The sequence below is a fragment of the Pseudophryne corroboree genome, chromosome 8 (genome assembly GCF_028390025.1).
Source record: "Pseudophryne corroboree isolate aPseCor3 chromosome 8, aPseCor3.hap2, whole genome shotgun sequence".
Lineage (NCBI taxonomy): Eukaryota > Metazoa > Chordata > Amphibia > Anura > Myobatrachidae > Pseudophryne > Pseudophryne corroboree.
Genome location: NC_086451.1, coordinates 195,342,282 through 195,361,600, shown reverse-complemented (window position 1 = coordinate 195,361,600; position 19,319 = coordinate 195,342,282). Strand labels below are relative to the sequence as shown.

Sequence of the window (19,319 nt, the reverse complement as noted above, 5' to 3'; positions counted from 1 at the left end):
CGCTAGATTGGCCTGCATGCAGGCCAATCTAGCAGCAGCGATAGCGATGCGCGGGCCTGCGCATCGCTATCGCTGTAGGCGGTACACACGGAGCGATAATGATCAAATTCTAAGCAATCTAGTCAGATTGCTTAGAATATCGCTCCGTGAGTACCCCCCTTAAGAAATAGCATGTAACAAAGGATTTCATTCCTCAGAGGAATTATACAGTCAAGGTAATAACAGACTGTCATTCAGTACTATCACGAGAGTGCTGGAAATATGACAATTAACACATGATTATTGGTCGAGAGAAGCCGAATTATGTTGTCAGCCACTTTCATCATTATATGACTGGGACAAATACGGCAATCGATATATGAATTAGCGATCTAGGAGATAAACAACTGATAATTAAATAATTAAATACACTGGTTTAAATAAAGAACAATAGTATATCTAACAGGGCATTAGAATAAACACGCGGACTCACATTTTAATCTTTAATCACGTTTATTATTCTCATGCACTTTTTCTATGTGTCTAAATTTTAACCTCTATGTTTCGCCTATATCTGTAGTTTGTGTGTTAGTCATTGTCACACTATTTTAACATAATAACAATAAAAGTGACATTTTATGAATATAAAGGTGGATGTGGGTATCAGGTCACTCCTCCTTTTGTGCACCGACAATACAGCCTTTCTTCTCTTCCTACAGTACTTACCACAGCTGTAGTTGGTAGCACCCCCACAATAAATGGTAAATACCAATAATGTGATTGTGTTTTTTTTTGGAACCACGGTTCCACGCCTTTATTTAAAAAGTTGTGTGTGCAGATACAACTTCGCTCTAAATATGTAAATATAAATGCATGCTATCTTTGTAAGACTTTTTTTCTAAGCCATTTTGAGGTAAATTTACTAAAGCTTCTAAAAATTAAGTGTGATGTTGCCCATAGCAACCAATCATATTCTAGGATTTTCTAGGATGCAAAAGAGAAATGATAGACAGATTCTTATTGGTTGCTATGGGCAACATCACTTTTCATTTTAGGAAGCTTTAGTAAATTTATCCCCTAGAGTGTGATTTTCAGCTATTCTTTTGGATTTATGTTAGAAAATCTTGATTTTAAAACATGACTGACTGCAACTCACCATCCTGATTTTTTTTTCAGTATTCTGAAAACAAATTGTCAAATTTAATAATCTGTTGTTTCAGAACCCCCATCAAACATATCAAAAATATTGCCAAACAAAAGTATCTCTGACAGGTGGGATGGCTCAGAATGTGTACCTGTAGTTTATTAGCATAAAGGAAGCCTTTGAAAAACTATTGGAGCTATCTGCTATCAAGCCCCTGAAATTTGTGGACGATGCCACGTTTTTTGGTCTCATCTGGTGAGTCCTCTTACAGAAGGGAGGTTAAACGGTTGACCTTGTGGTGTAGTCAGTATAACTTGGAGTTAATGATGGTGAGCTGCTCCGCTGTAGCATGTCTGTAGGCTGTAGGCCATCACACACCTTCATAGCTGATGTTCAGCTCTCGCATCAATGACACGTGGTGCTCCACAGTTTCCACATCGGTTATTCACAATGGTGCCATTTGTCCAGTCACGATAAACCTTCAGCACACAAACAGTTTACAACTGCGCTGTTTCAGAAAAACTGCCAGCCTTGGTCCGAAAACCAATAGTCATCCCTTTCTGCAACTCGGATAACTCTCTCCTCTTACCCATGACAGCAACGAGTGGAGTGATATGTGTGCAGACAGCCTCTCATACCTTATATTCCTACCAAGCCAATGGACAACACGTGACATACTTCATGGGCAATGGGCTGCAGATGTCAAATGTAGGAGGTGGTCAGAATAATGTGACTGGACCGTGTATAATATATATATATATATATATATATATACATATATATATATAGAGAACAGTGTATTCGGCACTCCAGATTAAATTGTAAGTTGCGCCCGGTGCCTTCTAAAAGCAATGTCACTTGCATACCATATCATATGTCAAAAAAGCGGCACTCCCAGGACTTCATTGATCAAAAACAGGACATCACCCTGTAATAATAAGCAATGTTTCGGTATTTATTTCAACTGTCTTCAGACTCATACAGATACAAAAAGAATCATCTTACCTTTATCTTACAACACCATGTGCAAACAGGTCCAAGGGCGTTACCTACACAGAACATCCTCTGACATCATAACAAATGGACCAGGAAAGTGAAAACACCTTGACCCTTCACCATCACTATTTCTACATAAAGAACAGGAGATCATATCACATTTACAATATATATCGTCTGTCAAGACACAGTGTTGCTTTTCATTGTAAACCAAGAAAACCTCCTGTAACAATATAACTCTATGATTATAGCAGACTAGATAAATCATTTAAAACATAGCCAGTGTGCCAGATGAAACCTTAAAGAAAACTGGCAAAGGATAAACATTCATTAAGCCCATGTGGTGCGATGGTATTCAAGTTATAAATCCATCTTGTCTCACACTGAAGTAGACGCTTGTTTCTATCGCCCCCTCTTTTATTGTCTGGGATATGGTCTATCATCTTACAGCGTAGACTCGATAAACTATGCCCACAGGTTTTGAAGTGTTTTGCAACGGGTTGCTCAACTTTTTTACCTTCAAGTGCTACTTTTATTGCACTGCGGTGTTGTGCCATACGCTCACGCAAAGTGCAAATAGTCTTACCTATATACAAGTAACTGCAAGGGCACTTAATAGAATATATCACGTATCTAGATGTACAAGTTAAGCAGTGATTGATTTTAATAGGTTTGCCCGAGTGAGGATGGCAAATAGTATCACCTGTCTCCAAAGAAATACATGTGGTGCACCCAAGGCAACGATAGTTACCATGTTTTTGGTCAAAAAATTAGAGGGCCTGTTGGTAGTAAAATTTGAAATGTCTGAGTGAACTAGCATGTCACGTAGATTGCGACCTCTTCTATAGCAGGGCATTAACCTTTTATTGGCCACTGCTTTCAGGTCAGGGTCTGTTTGAACTACCGGCCATATTCTTTTGGCACTGGCTGACAAATCCTTACTCGCTGTGGAATACTTGCTTACATATACCATGGGTTCTAATAACCCTTTGTTCTTAATCTCTTTAGACTTAGACTTAGGCTCTGCTAATGCTTTAGTTTTTATCCTCCAGCAGCAATTTATGTGGATAACCCCTTTCTAGAAAATCTTTGATCATAAGATCCATCTGCGCAATTTTTTCTATAGGGTCACTACATATACAGTGCACCCTAAGTAGTTGCGAGAAGGGGAGACCCTTTTTAAGAGGCTCTGGGTGATAGCTAGAAGCCATCAAATAATTGTTACAATCGGTAGGTTTTTTATATAACGAGGTTTTGAATCCCACATCAGATAAATTAACCTTTACATCTAAAAAGTGGATGCTATCCCTCTGTGTGTTAAACGTAAATTTAACATTAGGATCCTGCATATTATTTTCCGACATCATGGTAATGAACTGATCCCTTGTACCAGTCCATAGAAAAAACACATCGTCTATGAAACGGGTAAAAAAGGGAATATGAACACTATATTCTGGATTGGTGAAGAATAACTGCTGTTCAACCTCAAACATAAACATATTCGCATATGCGGGGGCCACTAGGGACCCCATCGCACACCCGAGAATTTGCAAATAATATTCACTGTTGAATAAAAAATAATTATGTGTTAAAACCATCCTAAGAAGATCTATGTATATCTCTATCGCTGGACCTGTATATAACACATTGTCATTAATCAATTTTGTCACCGCATTAATACCCCGTTCATGGGGAATGTTGGTGTACAAGCTTACAACATCAGCTGTGCACAACAACATTCCCCAGCGGGAATAGCCAAATTCCCAAGTTTCTCCAAAAAAGAAAATATGTCTTTAAGATACGTATTTTGTCCGTGTATAACAGGCTGTAAATAAAAGTCAAGTAAGCAAGCATCCTGATAAAACAAAGAGTCCCTGGCGGCGATGATCGGCCTGCCGGGCGGTTTATGTCGATTCTTGTGCAGTTCGGGAATCATATAAAAAACTGGAACCGACGGTGTCGGTATTATTAATGCTTTGATGATTTCTTTATTAATCAGCCCGTCCTGAGCTGCCCCTTGTAGTAAGTCATGCAGGGCCCGTATGTATTCCTCAGTGGGATCTTGGGTCAATTTAACATATGTAGTCAGATCTGCTAGCTGTGAATTAGCCTCCTCCACATAATCTTGGATATCTTGTATAACAATGCCGCCCCCTTTGTCAGCGAGGCGGATTGTTATATCTGTGCGCCTGGATAATGCCTTTAATGCCAAGCGCTCATCAGGCATCAGATTACACTTGACTTTTACCGGATTCAAGGTTAATTGGTCAATCTCATTAGTGATGGTTCTTGTGAAGGAAGGTATCGTAGGGTTAACAGAGATAGGATCGAAGGAAGATCTCAAAAGTACTGGGCATTTATTCACGGAGACCCTTTTCGTCATGCCCAAAAAATTCCTTTAATCTGAGCTGGCGGCCAAATTGAGCCAGATCTACCTTGCTGTCAAAACCCTGGTGCATAGAGGTCGGGACAAAACTTAACCCTTTATGCAACACCCTCAATTCCGCATCAGAAAGAACTGTAGTTGACAGGTTGAATATTATTTCCTGCTTTCTGGCGTCTTTTTTGCTTTCTCTCTCGCACTGTCGGCCCCTTCTGGTTCTTCTTTGAGCACGGCCTCTTTTTGTGCTCTGGTCTTCACACCTAAAGGGATTTTCCCTTTACCAGTGAATTTACTGGTCGAAGGCGTTTCTGAATCACTACATGATGTTCCATTTGAACCATCCGTTTCATTGGGGAATTTTCTTTATTTATTCTGATATCTCTGCCGGTAAGGTCTGAATCTCTGTTGTTGTGTAGTGGAGAAATTATACACGCGATTATCTTCATAATCACGGATCACAGCCATTTGTTTTTTGGTTTTAAAATTGATCAATTCTGTACGATACTTGTCAGACTGTGCTTGTAGCTTTTGCAGCCAGTCTGTTTCTTCATCAGCTCTCAGAGTCTCCAAACACGATGTTTCTAATTCTTTGATCTTATTACGCACCAAATTAAGCTCACGTGTAGCTTTTTCAATGACTAAAAGAATTAAATCAAATGACGCTTTGTTTAGTACAGCAACCCATTTGCGACAAAACTCTGGGTTATTGCGACCGATGGTGGGGGAGTTCTTGATACGAAAACCCCTGGATATCCTTCTATCCCTGAAATAATCTGAGAGAGTGACTCCATGCAAGTGGAAGTCTATCTCACGTTTTCATTTTCAAGAGCTGTAAAAAATATTGTTCATTATTAGTGACGCCTGAGGAAGATGTTAATTTTTCTATAATGAGAATTTGTCTGCATCAACATCTGACAGTGATAAAAGTTCTCCCTGCGGATATACAGATGCTCGATATCCAGCAAAATCATCCTTGGAAGCTTCCATGACGTAGAAATGTGCAAGTGCAAACAAACTCACAAACTACATAAACAGTGACATGTAGTTAAAAACAAATTTCCGACTTTAGAACCCTTGCAGGTGTCCATGCAGTTAGTCGGGTGCCTTAATGTTAGATAGACAAGTCCATCAATGCAATAGAGAACAGTGTATTCGGCACTCCCGATTAAATTGTAAATTGTGCCCGGTGCCTTCTTAAAGCAATGTCACTTGCATACCATATCATATGTCAAAAAAGCGGCACTCCCAGGACTTCATTGATCAAAAACAGGACATCACCTTGTAATAATAAGCAACGTTTCGGTATTTATTTCAACCGTCTAAAGCAGTGGTTCTCAAACTCGGTCCTCGGGAGCCCACTCAGTGCATGTTTGACAGGTAACCCAGCAGGTGCACAGGTGTATTAATTACTCACTGACACATTTTAAAAGGTCCACAGGTGGAGCTAATTATTTCACTTGCGATTCTGTGAGGAGACCTGCAAAACATGCACTGTGTGGGCCCCGGAGGACCGAGTTTGAGAACCTCTGGTCTAAAGGCTCATACAGATACAAAAAGAATAATCTTACCTTTATCATACAACACCATGTGCAAACAGGGTGATGTCCTGTTTTTGATCAATGAAGTCCTGGGAGTGCCGCTTTTTTGACATATGATATGGTATGCAAGTGACTCTGCTTTAAGAAGGCACCGGGCGCAACTTACAATTTAATCTGGAGTGCCGAATACACTGTTCTCTATTACATTGATGGACTTGTCTATCTAACATGATAAAGCTGATTGTTTACCTAAGAACACAAGCTATTTACTAATATCGTGAAGCCGTAATGGCCGCTGTCCCTCGTGCACGTGCTACGCACTTTGTACGCTATTTGCGTACAAAGACCTCGCACGTGGTACGCAAGTTACGTACACACGCTGCGCTGTGAGTACGGAATACACACAGCGAGCGTACACACAGATAATAACCTTTTAAACCTTACACAGAGTATGCTTATACTGTAAATCTTAGTGTTGAGATACTGCAATGATGTAACACGGTTTAACCTTGGTCTATAAGCTAGCTGTTTGAGCGATTGAGATGCTCAGCAACCCTTAATAACAAATGGTGAAACACACTCCTTGCTAAGGTTCCAACACCTTTACTAACAATATTTAGCTAAGTAAAAGGAAAAAAAACAGTTAACAGTTCATACACTACAGGCTAACATTAAAATCTAACAGAATAACTAAACAGAAATATACACAATAGCGAACGATCGCAAACACAAATACATCGACTAAGAATGAATGGCTAACATTAAGACGGGTAACAAAGTGGCCACAGAGAAACATACCATACGGGGAACACTCGCAAGCGCAACCGGAATCCAGTCCTCCAATTATCAGAGATAAATGTTGAAGAGAGAGAGTACTGGCCGGTCTGGGGACAGTGACCCTTATATACACAACATACAGTGTACTACAAAGGGCCCTACAATCTTATTGTTCATTGGACACAGGAATGTCTCTCTGCACTGTAACAAAAGGTCATAGGTGGATTTGAACAGGTGGGCTGTGGCTATTACAAACTGCTCAGGTGGGAGGGAATCGCCGATTTTCCTGCCGCATGAATAATGAACTGCAAATATGAGAAATGTCCAGAAACTACTAATGGGCATAACTATATGCAGGAGCGATTCATCTTTACCTAACCAACACCGGATTGTTGCTGTTAAAATACTCTTCGGTTAGGTACCAGACACCACTGTTCAACCTTAATCAGACCCTTTGTACCACGTAAAGAGGGATTCCCAAGTCCGTGAACAAGTCACATTAAACAAACTTACAGTTATCATTAAGGGGAACATTACCTATAAAACATACCATTTGGTTTTATTATTTAACGATTGAGTCGCCCGCTAGACGCACACGAACTCTACCATAAATGCACATACCATGCGCTCGAGCGCACGCCCGTAGAGGCGCCGTCACGCAACTGCGAATATGTGCACGCACGCCAGAGAAAGTGCATGTGCAGCGGGCAAGCGCATAAGGTGAATTTATGGCAACGTGTAGCATGATATTTTCCAACTTTGACAGTCCACCCTTTGGCAGTCACCAATAACTGCCACTTCCTAAAACAGTTCAAAAAGAGAAAAATACATGTCATATGTAAATACATTTCTATGATTGGGTAAGGGAGAAGAGAGGAAGGTGGGAAAAAGGTATGACCTAGTGAGATAGTAGAAGCATGTGTGTATGAATCCATGTTTGAGGGGTCATGTATCATCGTGCCGTACGTGTTTTAAATCAAGCTTCGAGGTATTGCGAAGTATACATTTGAATTCCTTCTTATCCCGTATCAAGGGTCTGTGGATGGGCTGTCAAACTTTACCGAGCTCTTTTCGGCTTTTGGTTGTAACAAAATGGGGGAGCACATTTTAGTTGATGATACATGAATGGGGGGATATGTGAGTGCTGATATCTGTGCCTATATTCCCTATTGACTATGTGTGTCATTACCTGAAGGTTGTAGAAATGAAGATAAGAAGCAATTATGGTAAATGCAGTCATAAACTATGTGAGTTTAATATACATTTGCCGATTGAGGTCTTGTCTTGTGTCTTGTCTCGATGTACATGTTGACTGTAGTCTCCTGATGCTTTTGCTATAAATGGCGGCAAAAGTTTTTCCATTGTCCAGAAAGTTACAGTCACTAAAATATTTGGGGCTATCGTAAAATTTAAAGTCACTAGGGAAAATGGGGCTTGTAGCATAGTTCATCAATGGTCTGTATAAAAGAGGTTGTCAAATTCTTCTTCCAAGCGGATGTCTTTGTACCTTGGAGGAAAACAAAGGAGAAACGGGTGAAAGAAACGGACCGTGGAATCACATTTTCATCACAACATTGTCTCTATCGTTGGGTCATAAATCAAATTAGTTGTTGTTAGTACAGTGTCCTCGCTCCTCAGGCTCATCACTCTAGTACTACCTTTACACTTCGTTAAAGCCCGAACGCATCTAAATATCAGTCCGACCAATATGACGACTCCTAGAATACACAAAAGAAATTTCCCTACATCCACAATAATATCTTGGGCCCATTCTCCTAAACCCGAGAACCAATTTCGTGGGTTCAACCATGACACCCAACTGGTCAGCTCATTACCCACAGCAGCGAGTGTGAGATTGTGTTTCCTTCGAAACTCCCATTTTAATTGTAAAATGTCATCCATCTTTTGGTCTATGACCTCGGCTGGGTCCTCCGTGCTGTTTGTAATGTACGTGTAGCACTTCATTCCATATTGAGTTGCTAGGGTAACACAATACCCGCCTGTCACAGCTGTGAGGTAATTGAGAATCATCCTATGCTGAACCAGTTCTGTTTTGTAGGCCTGTAACTCTTTCCCAGTGTACCTGAATGTGTCGTCATACATTTCGGTGATATTGTCTAATAAATTTGCAAGCGCAGATATATATTTATAATTTATCACTCCTCTGGCGGTACGAGTGATATCTAACGCGAGTAGGAATTGAATCCCGGTGGATTCATGGATCAGATCAGAGGCTGAATGCTCTGTCCTCTCTATCAGGTGCCGTTTAACGATGTGCTCGTAATGAGTGTGAGTATAAGGAGCTTGGGCACTGCGGTGAATATCTTTCATTTTGTTATGGGATACAGTCATTACTTCAGGCAGTACTTTTCCAATATAGCACAATCCCTCTGAGTTTGGGGCAAGCCACTTATACGCCTTTCTCCCGCATATGAAATATGCACCATCGGGGAGAACAAATGGGACGGAGTATGACATTATCATGTTACAAATTTTCCATGTGAAATCTCCTAACCCTAACTCTCCCATCTGTTTAGTACACGTATCTGTTTGTACGATATGTGCACAGTATCCTGGTGATACTTCTCCAACTCGCATGGTTCTACTTCCTAGAGTGTACCTATACCGGAAAAATATTCCATGGTCAGCTATCTGGCGTATAAGTTCTGTGTCTATGGGCATTCTGTCGGCTCTGTATGAAAAGGTCATGGTTTGATTACTCCATGACACTTCTCAATTTCCCGGCTTTCGGGGATTGGAAATGTTAAAGCACACTAAGGACCTATCCACATGATATTGGTGGAGCTTCAAACTAGGAGGACTAGAGATATTAAACCTCTTGTCCACTGGCCTCCCACCACTTAGCTCAAGTACCTCTCCTACAGTTAAAGGGAATGGTACTAGTCCTGATTTACTATGACCTTGAGGTACTTGAGAGCATACCCAACAGTCTGTCTGATTTAACACTTTACCCACTAAGGAGTGATAGTCACTCAATGGATGCCGGTCCATGTGGACATTAAAACTGGACTGACATTTCTTGATGCACCCATCCTCAACTATATTGTCACAATGCCTACAAATGCAGTTCTCTTCAGCTAACAATCCTTCACAATTTCTTCTATTGTCAATGCTACCAGATCGTTTTCTGATACTAGCCTTTGCTCGGAGATTATGTTGCTCTTGGAAATTTACGCCTGCATCCTGGTCATCAGAACCCATTCCAGATCCTTTCTCGACCTCCATGGTACTCTCACCGAAACAGACTGCTCTGGTCAACATCATGGTCAACAGGAAAATCCGGATCACAGTCTCTTGGGGCAAGTCCATCTTAGAGGAGTAAAAGGAGAAAAATAAGAAGGGGGAAAGGAAATAGGAGGGAGGTGGGAACTGGAGAAAATAACAAATAGGAAAAAGAAATCTGGTTCGACAAGCTTCTGGTCTTATTATTCTCGGCGCTCAGGTGTCGTCTTAATCCTCCCTGAACAGACACTCTAGTGATACAACCTCTACCGTCTGTTCTTTATCACGGGACCTCTCTGGGTCAGTGACCTTTTTACAATGAGATGAATGGACCCAAGTCTCTCTCTCTGCAACCTTCAATGCTGTTGTGCTGGTCAATAAGACTTGATATGGTCCTTCCCATCTGTCAATAAGGCAACCTGAGCGTAGAAAATTCCGTATCATTACATAATCCCCAGGTTCAATGTCATGACAATTACTGTCTGGCAGATCAGGAGTCACCAACTTTAGATTATCATTCTGATTCCTCAATTGCTTACTCATCTTAACCAAGTACTTTACGGTTACTTCATTGTTACATTTCAAATCATCCTGGGGGTTAATCATAACATGGGGTTGTCGACCAAACAGAATTTCAAAAGGAGACAGGTTAAGAGGGGACCTGGGGGTGGTTCTGATGCTGTATAATACAATTGGCAAAGCTTCGGGCCATAACAGTCCTGTTTCAGTCATTACCTTGCTCAATTTATTTTTAATAGTGCTGTTTACTCTTTCCACCTTCGCACTCGCCTGGGGGCGGTACGGAGTGTGCAGCTTACTATTAATTCCCATCAACTTACACATTGTTTGAAAGACTTCACCTGTAAAATGGGTACCCCTATCACTCTCAATGATTCTAGGGATACCGTACCTACACACAAATTCCTGCACAATTTTCTTTGCAGTAAATACAGCGGTATTTGTGGCCGCGGGAAATGCTTCGACCCAATTTGAGAATACATCAATACAGACCAAAACATACTTTAAATTTCTACAAGGTGGTAATTGTATGAAATCAATCTGTATCACCTGGAAAGGGCCATCTGTCGGAGGGATATGGGATGGCTCTGTCGGTATTGCCTTTCCGATATTCTTCCTCAAACAGGTGAGACATGTCATTGCTCTTTTACCCGCATGGGAAGAAAATCCTGGGGTGCACCAATAAGCTCTTACTAGCTTACACATTCCTTCTTTGCCTAGATGAGTCAGCACATGTGCCGCTTCCGCTAGACTTGGAAGGTATGCTCTGGGTGCCACTGGCTTACCCTGTCCATCTGTCCAGAGTCCTGAGGACTCCTGGCCGTATCCTTTTGACCTCCAAACTGCCCTTTCCTGCGGGGAACACAAATTTTGCATTTCACACAATTTCTGTGTGTTTACAGTATTAAATACCATCAGTTGTGTACTGTCTGTTTGTATGGGGTTACTAGCTGCTGATTTAGCAGCTTCATCTGCTCGGCTGTTACCAAGTGATACCGGGTCTTGGCTATATGTGTGAGCTTTACACTTGATAACAGCCACTCTGTTGGGTTCCTGTATCGCTGTTAGAAGTCTTTTGATGTGGGCTGCATGCGCTACGGGTGTGCCAGCTGCCGTCATGAAATTTCTGAGGCGCCATAGGGCTCCGAAATCATGGACTACTCCGAAGGCGTACCTAGAATCTGTGTAAATATTGGCTGACTTGCCCTTAGCCAATTCACATGCTCTGGTTAGGGCAACCAGTTCGGCAACTTGTGCTGAGTGTGGTGGGCCTAACGGTTCTGCTTCTATGGTACCTTGGTCATCTACGACTGCGTATCCAGTACACAAGTCTCCCGAGTCCGTCTGTCTGTGACAACTACCGTCAGTGTAGAAAGTAAAATCTACATCTTCCAGTGGGTTGTCACTGATGTCAGGCCTTGCCGTGAAATTTTGGGTCGAATATTCCATACAATCATGCGTGTCATCCCCTGTATTAAATCCTCCTTCACCATCACTCTCATCCTCCACCCTTTGTGCCTGTCCAGGCACACCTGGGAGATACGTTGCAGGATTTAATGCGCTGCATCTCCTTATGGTGATGTTTACGGGGGCCATCAATGCCAATTCCCATCTTGTAAACCGCGCTGATGAGACATGTCTGGTTTGGGCCGAATTCAGTAAGGCTGACACTGCATGTGGTGTATGAATTGTGAGGTTGTGTCCTAGCACTACATCTTCGCTCTTTGTGACTAGCAATGCTATTGCTGCAACACTTCGCAAGCATGTGGGGAGGGATCGCGCTACCGTATCTAGCTGAGCGCTATAGTAGGCTACCGGCCTGCTGGCATCACCATGCTTCTGGGTTAAGACACCTGCTGCGCACCCAGCACTCTCTGTTCCATACAGCTCAAAGGGTTTCCCATAGTCAGGCATACCTAATGCCGGTGCCTGCGTTAGGCACTGTTTAAGTCTCTCAAATGCCATCTCAGATTCGTCTGTGTGCGAAATCCAGTCAGGTTTGTTTGAGGAGACCATCTCCTGCAAAGGTAGGGCTAGTATGGAAAAACCTGGGATCCAGTTACGGCAATACCCACACATTCCTAAAAATGTTCTAATCTGTTGCTTGGTTTGTGGCAGGGTCATGTCACGAATTGCTTGAATTCTATCAGTGGTAAGGTGTCTCAGTCCTTGTGTTAGACAGTGTCCCAAATACTTCACACGGGTCTGGCATAATTGTAACTTGTCCTTGGAAACCTTGTGTCCTGTGTCTGAAAGATGAAACAGGAGTTGTTTCGTATCTCTCAGGGACGCTTTCAGTGAATCTGAACACAGCAGTAAATCATCCACATACTGTATCAATATTGATCCACTCTCTGGTTGGAAAGACTGTAAACAATCATGCAGGGCCTGTGAGAAAATACTTGGACTGTCTATGAAACCTTGTGGTAATCGAGTCCAAGTGTACTGAACTCCTCTGTATGTGAATGCGAATAAGTATTGACTGTCAGGGTGCAGAGGTACCGAGAAGAAAGTGGAGCAGAGGTCAATCACAGTGAAAAATTTGGCAGTGGGAGGGATTTGCATAAGGATGACAGCTGGATTTGGCACTACGGGGAATTGACTCTCAACTATTTTGTTGATCCCTCTTAGATCCTGCACTAATCTGTAACCCCTCCCCCCACTCTTTTTAACAGGGAAGATGGGACTATTGGCAGTGCTGGACGTTCTTACCAGAATGCCCTGTTGTAGCAAGCGCTCTATTACAGGGTAAACTCCTAACTCCACCTCTGGCTTCAGAGGGTATTGTGGGATTTTTGGAGCTATCCTACCATCTTTTACTTGCACAACTACTGGGGCTACGTTTGCCATCAATCCAGTGTCTTGTCCATCCTTGGTCCAAAGTGATTCCGGTATCTGGGAAATCATTTCCTCTACCTTGGACGGACACCTATTTACAACAACAGTGTGTGACATTAATCTTGTTGGGGAGTCTAGCATATCCTGCGCTTCCTGAGCGTGGTTTTCGGGTATGTCCAAGAACACACCTTCAGGAGTACAGTATATGACGCATCCCATTTTGCGCAGTAAATCTCTCCCTAGGAGATTAGTCGGAGCCGATGCAGCCAGCAGAAAAGAATGTAATTGGTATGCAAAGGCCCTATCGTAATCTCTGCTGGTTTGCTTAAAGGGTATTGTCGCACTACTCCTGTTACTCCCATGGCCGGAATGGTTTTACCAGTGGTTCTCATGCCCACGGTCGAATTTATCACTGACTTGGCCGCCCCCGTATCTACAAGGAAATTTAGAGATTTACCAGCTACATCAATTGTGACCTCAGGTTCATTTCCAAGGCTCGCAATTAATTTCACTGGCTGCAGACTACAGGTGTGGCCCCACCCCTATGGTGCGTGGTGAACTCCCTGCATTGCGCTGGCAGCTATTACCTGTGAAGGAGGTAAATGGGAATTATCAGAGACTTGCCAGTCTCTTCTTGGGGGATACCTTCTTGTTTCCCCTGCGTGTGGCTCATAACTCCGTCTCTGCGGTCCTTGATCCCAATCTCGTATGTCATGTCGTTGTCTAGGGTTTTTATATGCATTGTGTGGATCACTGGTGCAGTTACGTGCAAAATGACCTTCCCTATTACAATTGTAACATTTTACCGTATGTGGCTTACCACCAGGGGTCTGAGATTTAGACTGAGGCGGCCTTGTTGTAAGGGCTTGGATACTTATAGCCATCAGTCTATCACTCTGTGACTCCCTGCGTCTTGTGATGTTCCTGTCGTGCCCAACAGCAGTCTCTCTTAAGGCGGCCACCGACATACCTCTCCAGTTAGGTTGAGTGGTTTATTCTCTATTCCTTAATACCTCCTTTAAACCGTCCATCAAGACGGACACCGCTACCTCTCTATGGTGTACATTTGCCTCAATTTCCACGATCCCAGTATATTTAGCCATTTCCTCCAGTGCCCGGTGGAAATAGTCAGAGGCAGTTTCTCCTTCCGTTTGTTTGATGGAGAAAATTTTGTTCCATTTTACCACAGCTGGGAAGTATATTCCCAGCTGCAGATTGATTCTGGTTACATTATCTTGATTATACTCATCTGTAAGGGGTACTTCTTCATCTAATTTACAGTCAGCTATAAATTTCACAAGGTCAATACTAGAGGGCAGACATGCCCTCAGTAGTGTCCGCCAATCTTTGTTGTTGGGTTCTGTGGAGTTACCCAGGTCCTTAATGAACCTCTGACATGCAGCTAAATCTTTTCTGGGATCAGGAAATTCAGACAAAATGTTCTTAATTCTGCTCGGGACCAGGGACAGTGCATTGCAATATTCCTGATGGGTGTGACCCCATTTGTGTCGGTCTTCCCATTGGGGACCGCTATCAGTCTAACAGGATTAATATTAATTACTTCACTCTGTGTTGATTCTACAGTGGGTGGTGCAACAGTTTCAGCATATTGTACAGTGCCGTACTTACCTCTAGATACAACCTCACCTGTCCCTGAACTATGTGCCTTTGATACCACTCTTACTGGTTGGGCGATGCCCACTGAAGTATCGTTTATGGTGGCAGCTAGAGAGAGAGCTGAAATCGTAGTGGGCTCATCTTCCTGGTCGTATTCCTGGGGGAAGATTAAAATGGGATACAACTTGCATGGGTTAGCGTTAGTATCAACATTTGCATTAACTTTCATTTTATTCTTATCATTACTGCATTGGTTAAGTGCACCCTTATCGTACACCCGCATGTCATTCTCTGCAGCCACTTTGTCCCCTACTATATACGGTGGTGGTGCCGTTGCTATCAGACTCCTACCAGGATTTGAATTTGCTTTCTGAGCTAATTCCTGTTGTATTTCACTTTCCTGTTGCCATACCTGTAAACAATCATAATGTCTAATCCTCTGCTTTGCAGATTTTATTTGGCCTATCCTTTTTCTTAGATTCTGCAATACCTCAGGGTTCAAACTGCCTACCCGGGGAAACTGCTCCCCATCATCCTCTGTCATTCGTTCCCATTCTTTGCAAAATACCTGTGTGTGTGATCCGTATTTTTCACACATTATATACCGTGCTGACCCTTTGGGCCAACAAATACCAACGTGAACCCTTGTTGGACGTCCCTTCTTTGAACAAATGGCCCCCATTGTTTGCAGATATTGCTGTCTCAGCAAATTCTTACAAAACAAACCAAGTTGCCCGCGGTAAGGCGACGGTGAAAGTTCAACTAGTGCCTTCACTCACTTTACGCCCCAATTGGCCAGTACGAGTTCCAGCAATGTGCCCACCACTGGACGTACCCAATCCGCGGGATCTTTTTGTAACCTCTATTTACTGGGGCGCGTGGGAGTATGCTACCCTCCCCAGTAAGTATTGGTTGTTGGAGATTTCCTGAGTGAACAGCGAAACTCCCTTAAAATAACAAAAACCTACACAAATCACGTTAGAATGTACAAATAGCGTTTATGATCCCACAGTAAATTTTAATGGGTATCAAGGTAACAAACTAATGCACACAATTACGTGCGGTCCAGTCGCACTGCGCATAAGTAACTTAATATTTATACGCTGTACGACCAACGGAATCAGTTGTTTAGGCTGCGAAACCTTCAGCCGGAGCTCAATCTATATGGGTAATACGCAAAACCCCCCGGACTGCGCTTAAACCTTCGCAGTCCTTTTGTCTGCGGATACTACTTGCTCCTTTTACCTTGTATAATGTTAACGCGGGCAAGCCAGTCCCACGCCACCAAGTGTCCACTCACCTGATGTGGTCTCCGACGGGATCCCGATTTCTGGGTCCACAAAATAATACCTTTATTTCCACACTCACTCCTACTCACTCATATACACACTGATCTTTCTGTACAGAAATTATTTTCATACAGGCAGTAGTTCAATCCCTGGGTTTTGTAGTAGAAGAAGGTTCTCTTTTAACTAAGCTTTTTGGAAACTGAACAAACCTGTGCTATTATCAGGTGGCTATACTATACCGCCCCCACTAAAACAATGTTATTGTGTGATTTGAGTCTCGGTGGGCGTATCCGTACGCTCCGTTGCGTAAACACGCCACGTGCGTATGCCTTTGTGTTGCGTACGTAATCTCGCACGTTGCCCAAGACACGTATGCACAAAGTCCAGATATGCCCACAGCAACGCAACTAACACACTTCTATAAATGTAAACGATGTTCAACTGTAATCGCTTACCGTACACCACACAGTATTTGCTATGCTGTGTGCGTGTCCTTTACAATTAATCCCTTAAAAATTATCCTTTATAATCTCAACTAAATAGCACCAGATTTCCTCAGCACGTGTCTAATAATCGGTTCTAATGGCAACAAGAGAGTGAGTCGCAACAATGTAAATGTGTGCGTGCGTGTGTGAGTGCGTACGCAAAACAGAAATAAACAGTTTTAAAAGATAATAGCGTTTTGTTCTTACCTTTCTACCTTCCGGTTTCGGATTCCACCTCAGCACTCCTACAGCGTAGCGTAACAGACGCTTATCTAGTCAGCACCACTGTATCCCTCACCACCAATACGGATACGAAGGGATACTGCGTTCCCGCCCTTTGCTGACAGATAAAGTCTGTGCTCGCTAGTGGCGGATATGTGGAGGACGGACGAGCCCTCAATTGATAAAGCTGATTGTTTACCTAAGAACACAAGCTATTTAATAATATCGTGAAGCCGTAATGGCCGCTGTCCCTCGTGCACGTGCTACGCACTTTGTACGCTATTTGCGTATAAAGACCTCGCACGTGGTACGCAAGTTACGTACACACGCTGCGCTGTGAATACGGAATACACACAGCGAGCGTACACACAGATAATAACCTTTTAAACCTTACACAGAGTATGCTTATACTGTAAATCTTAGTGTTGAGATACTGCAATGATGTAACACTGTTTAACCTTGGTCTATAAGCTAGCTGTTTGAGCGATTGAGATGCTCAGCAACCCTTAATAACAAATGGTGAAACACACTCCTTGCTAAGGTTCCAACACCTTTACTAACAATATTTAGCAAAGTAAAAGGAAAAAAAAACAGTTAACAGTTCATACACTACAGGTTAACATTAAAATCTAACAGAATAACTAAACAGAAATATACACAATAGCGAACGATCGCAAACACAAATACATCGACTAAGAATGAATGGCTAACATTAAGACGGGTAACAAAGTGGCCACAGAGAAACATACCATACGGGGAACACTCGCAAGCGCAACCGGAATCCAGTCCTCCAATTATCAGAGATAAATGTTGAAGAGAGAGAGTACTGGCCGGTCTGGGGACAGTGACCCTTATATACACAACATACAGTGTACTACAAAGGGCCCTACAATCTTATTGTTCATTGGACACAGGAATGTCTCTCTGCACTGTAACAAAAGGTCATAGGTGGATTTGAACAGGTGGGCTGTGGCTATTACAAACTGCTCAGGTTGGAGGGAATCGCCGGATTCCCGCCGCATGAATAATGAACTGCAAATATGAGAAATGTCCAGAAACTACTAATGGGCATAACTATATGCAGGAGCGATTAATCTTTACCTAACCAACACCGGATTGTTGCTGTTAAAATACTCTTCGGTTAGGTACCAGACACCACTGTTCAACCTTAATCAGACCCTTTGTACCACGTAAAGAGGGATTCCCAAGTCCGTGAACAAGTCACATTAAACAAACTTACAGTTATCATTAAGGGGAACATTACCTATAAAACATACCATTTGGTTTTATTATTTAACGATTGAGTCGCCCGCTAGACGCACACGAACTCTACCGTAAATGCACATACCATGCGCTCGAGCGCACGCCCATAGAGGTGCCATCACGCAACTGCGAATATGTGCACGCACGCCAGAGAAAGTGCATGTGCAGCGGGCAAGCGCATAAGGTGAATTTATGGCAACGTGTAGCATGATATTTTTCCGACTTTGACAAACATTAAGGCACCCGACTAACTGCATGGACACCTGCAAGGGTTCTTAAGTCTGAAATTTGTTTTTAACTACATGTCACAGTTTATTTCGTTTGTGAGTTTGTTTGCACTTGCACTTTTCTACGTCATGGAAGCTTCCAAGGATGATTTTGCTGGATATCAAACATCTGTATATCCGCAGGGAGAACTTTTATCACTGTCAGATGTTGATGCAGACAGAATTCTCATTATAGAAAAATTAACATTTTCCTCAGGCATCACTAATAATGAATAGTGTTGTGCACCGGACATTTTTCGGGTTTTGTGTTTTGGATTCGGTTCCGCGGCCGTGTTTTGGATTCGGACGCGTTTTTGCAAAACCTCACCAAAAATTTTTTGTCGGATTCGGGTGTGTTTTGGATTCGGGTGTTTTTTTCAAAAAACCCTAAAAAACAGCTTAAATCATAGAATTTGGGGGTAATTTTGATCCCATAGTATTATTAACCTCAATAACCATAATTTCCACTCCTTTCCAGTCTATTCTGAACACCTCACACCTCACAATATTATTTTTAGTCCTAAAATTTGCACCGAGGTCGCTGGATGGCTAAGCTAAGCGACACAAGTGGCCGACACAAACACCTGGCCCATCTAGGAGTGACACTGCAGTGTCAGGCAGGATGGCACTTCAAAAAAATAGTCCCCAAACAGCACATAATGCAAAGAAAAAAAGAGGCGCAATGAGGTAGCTGTGTGACTAAGCTAAGCGACCCTAGTGGCCGACACAAACACCTGGCCCATCTAGGAGTGGCACTGCA

The 19,319-nt window shown here is 42.6% G+C and overlaps 1 long non-coding RNA gene across 1 annotated transcript in view; it reads left to right on the top strand.

The window, feature by feature from the left end:
• LOC134948805 (uncharacterized) overlaps positions 1 to 19,319 on the top strand; it is a 153,327-nt gene that overhangs the window by 99,332 nt on the left and 34,676 nt on the right. Inside the window, exon 3 of the long non-coding RNA XR_010183028.1 lies at positions 1,200 to 1,378. This is a non-coding gene — a long non-coding RNA (uncharacterized LOC134948805). The remainder of the gene's footprint in view (positions 1 to 1,199; positions 1,379 to 19,319) is intronic.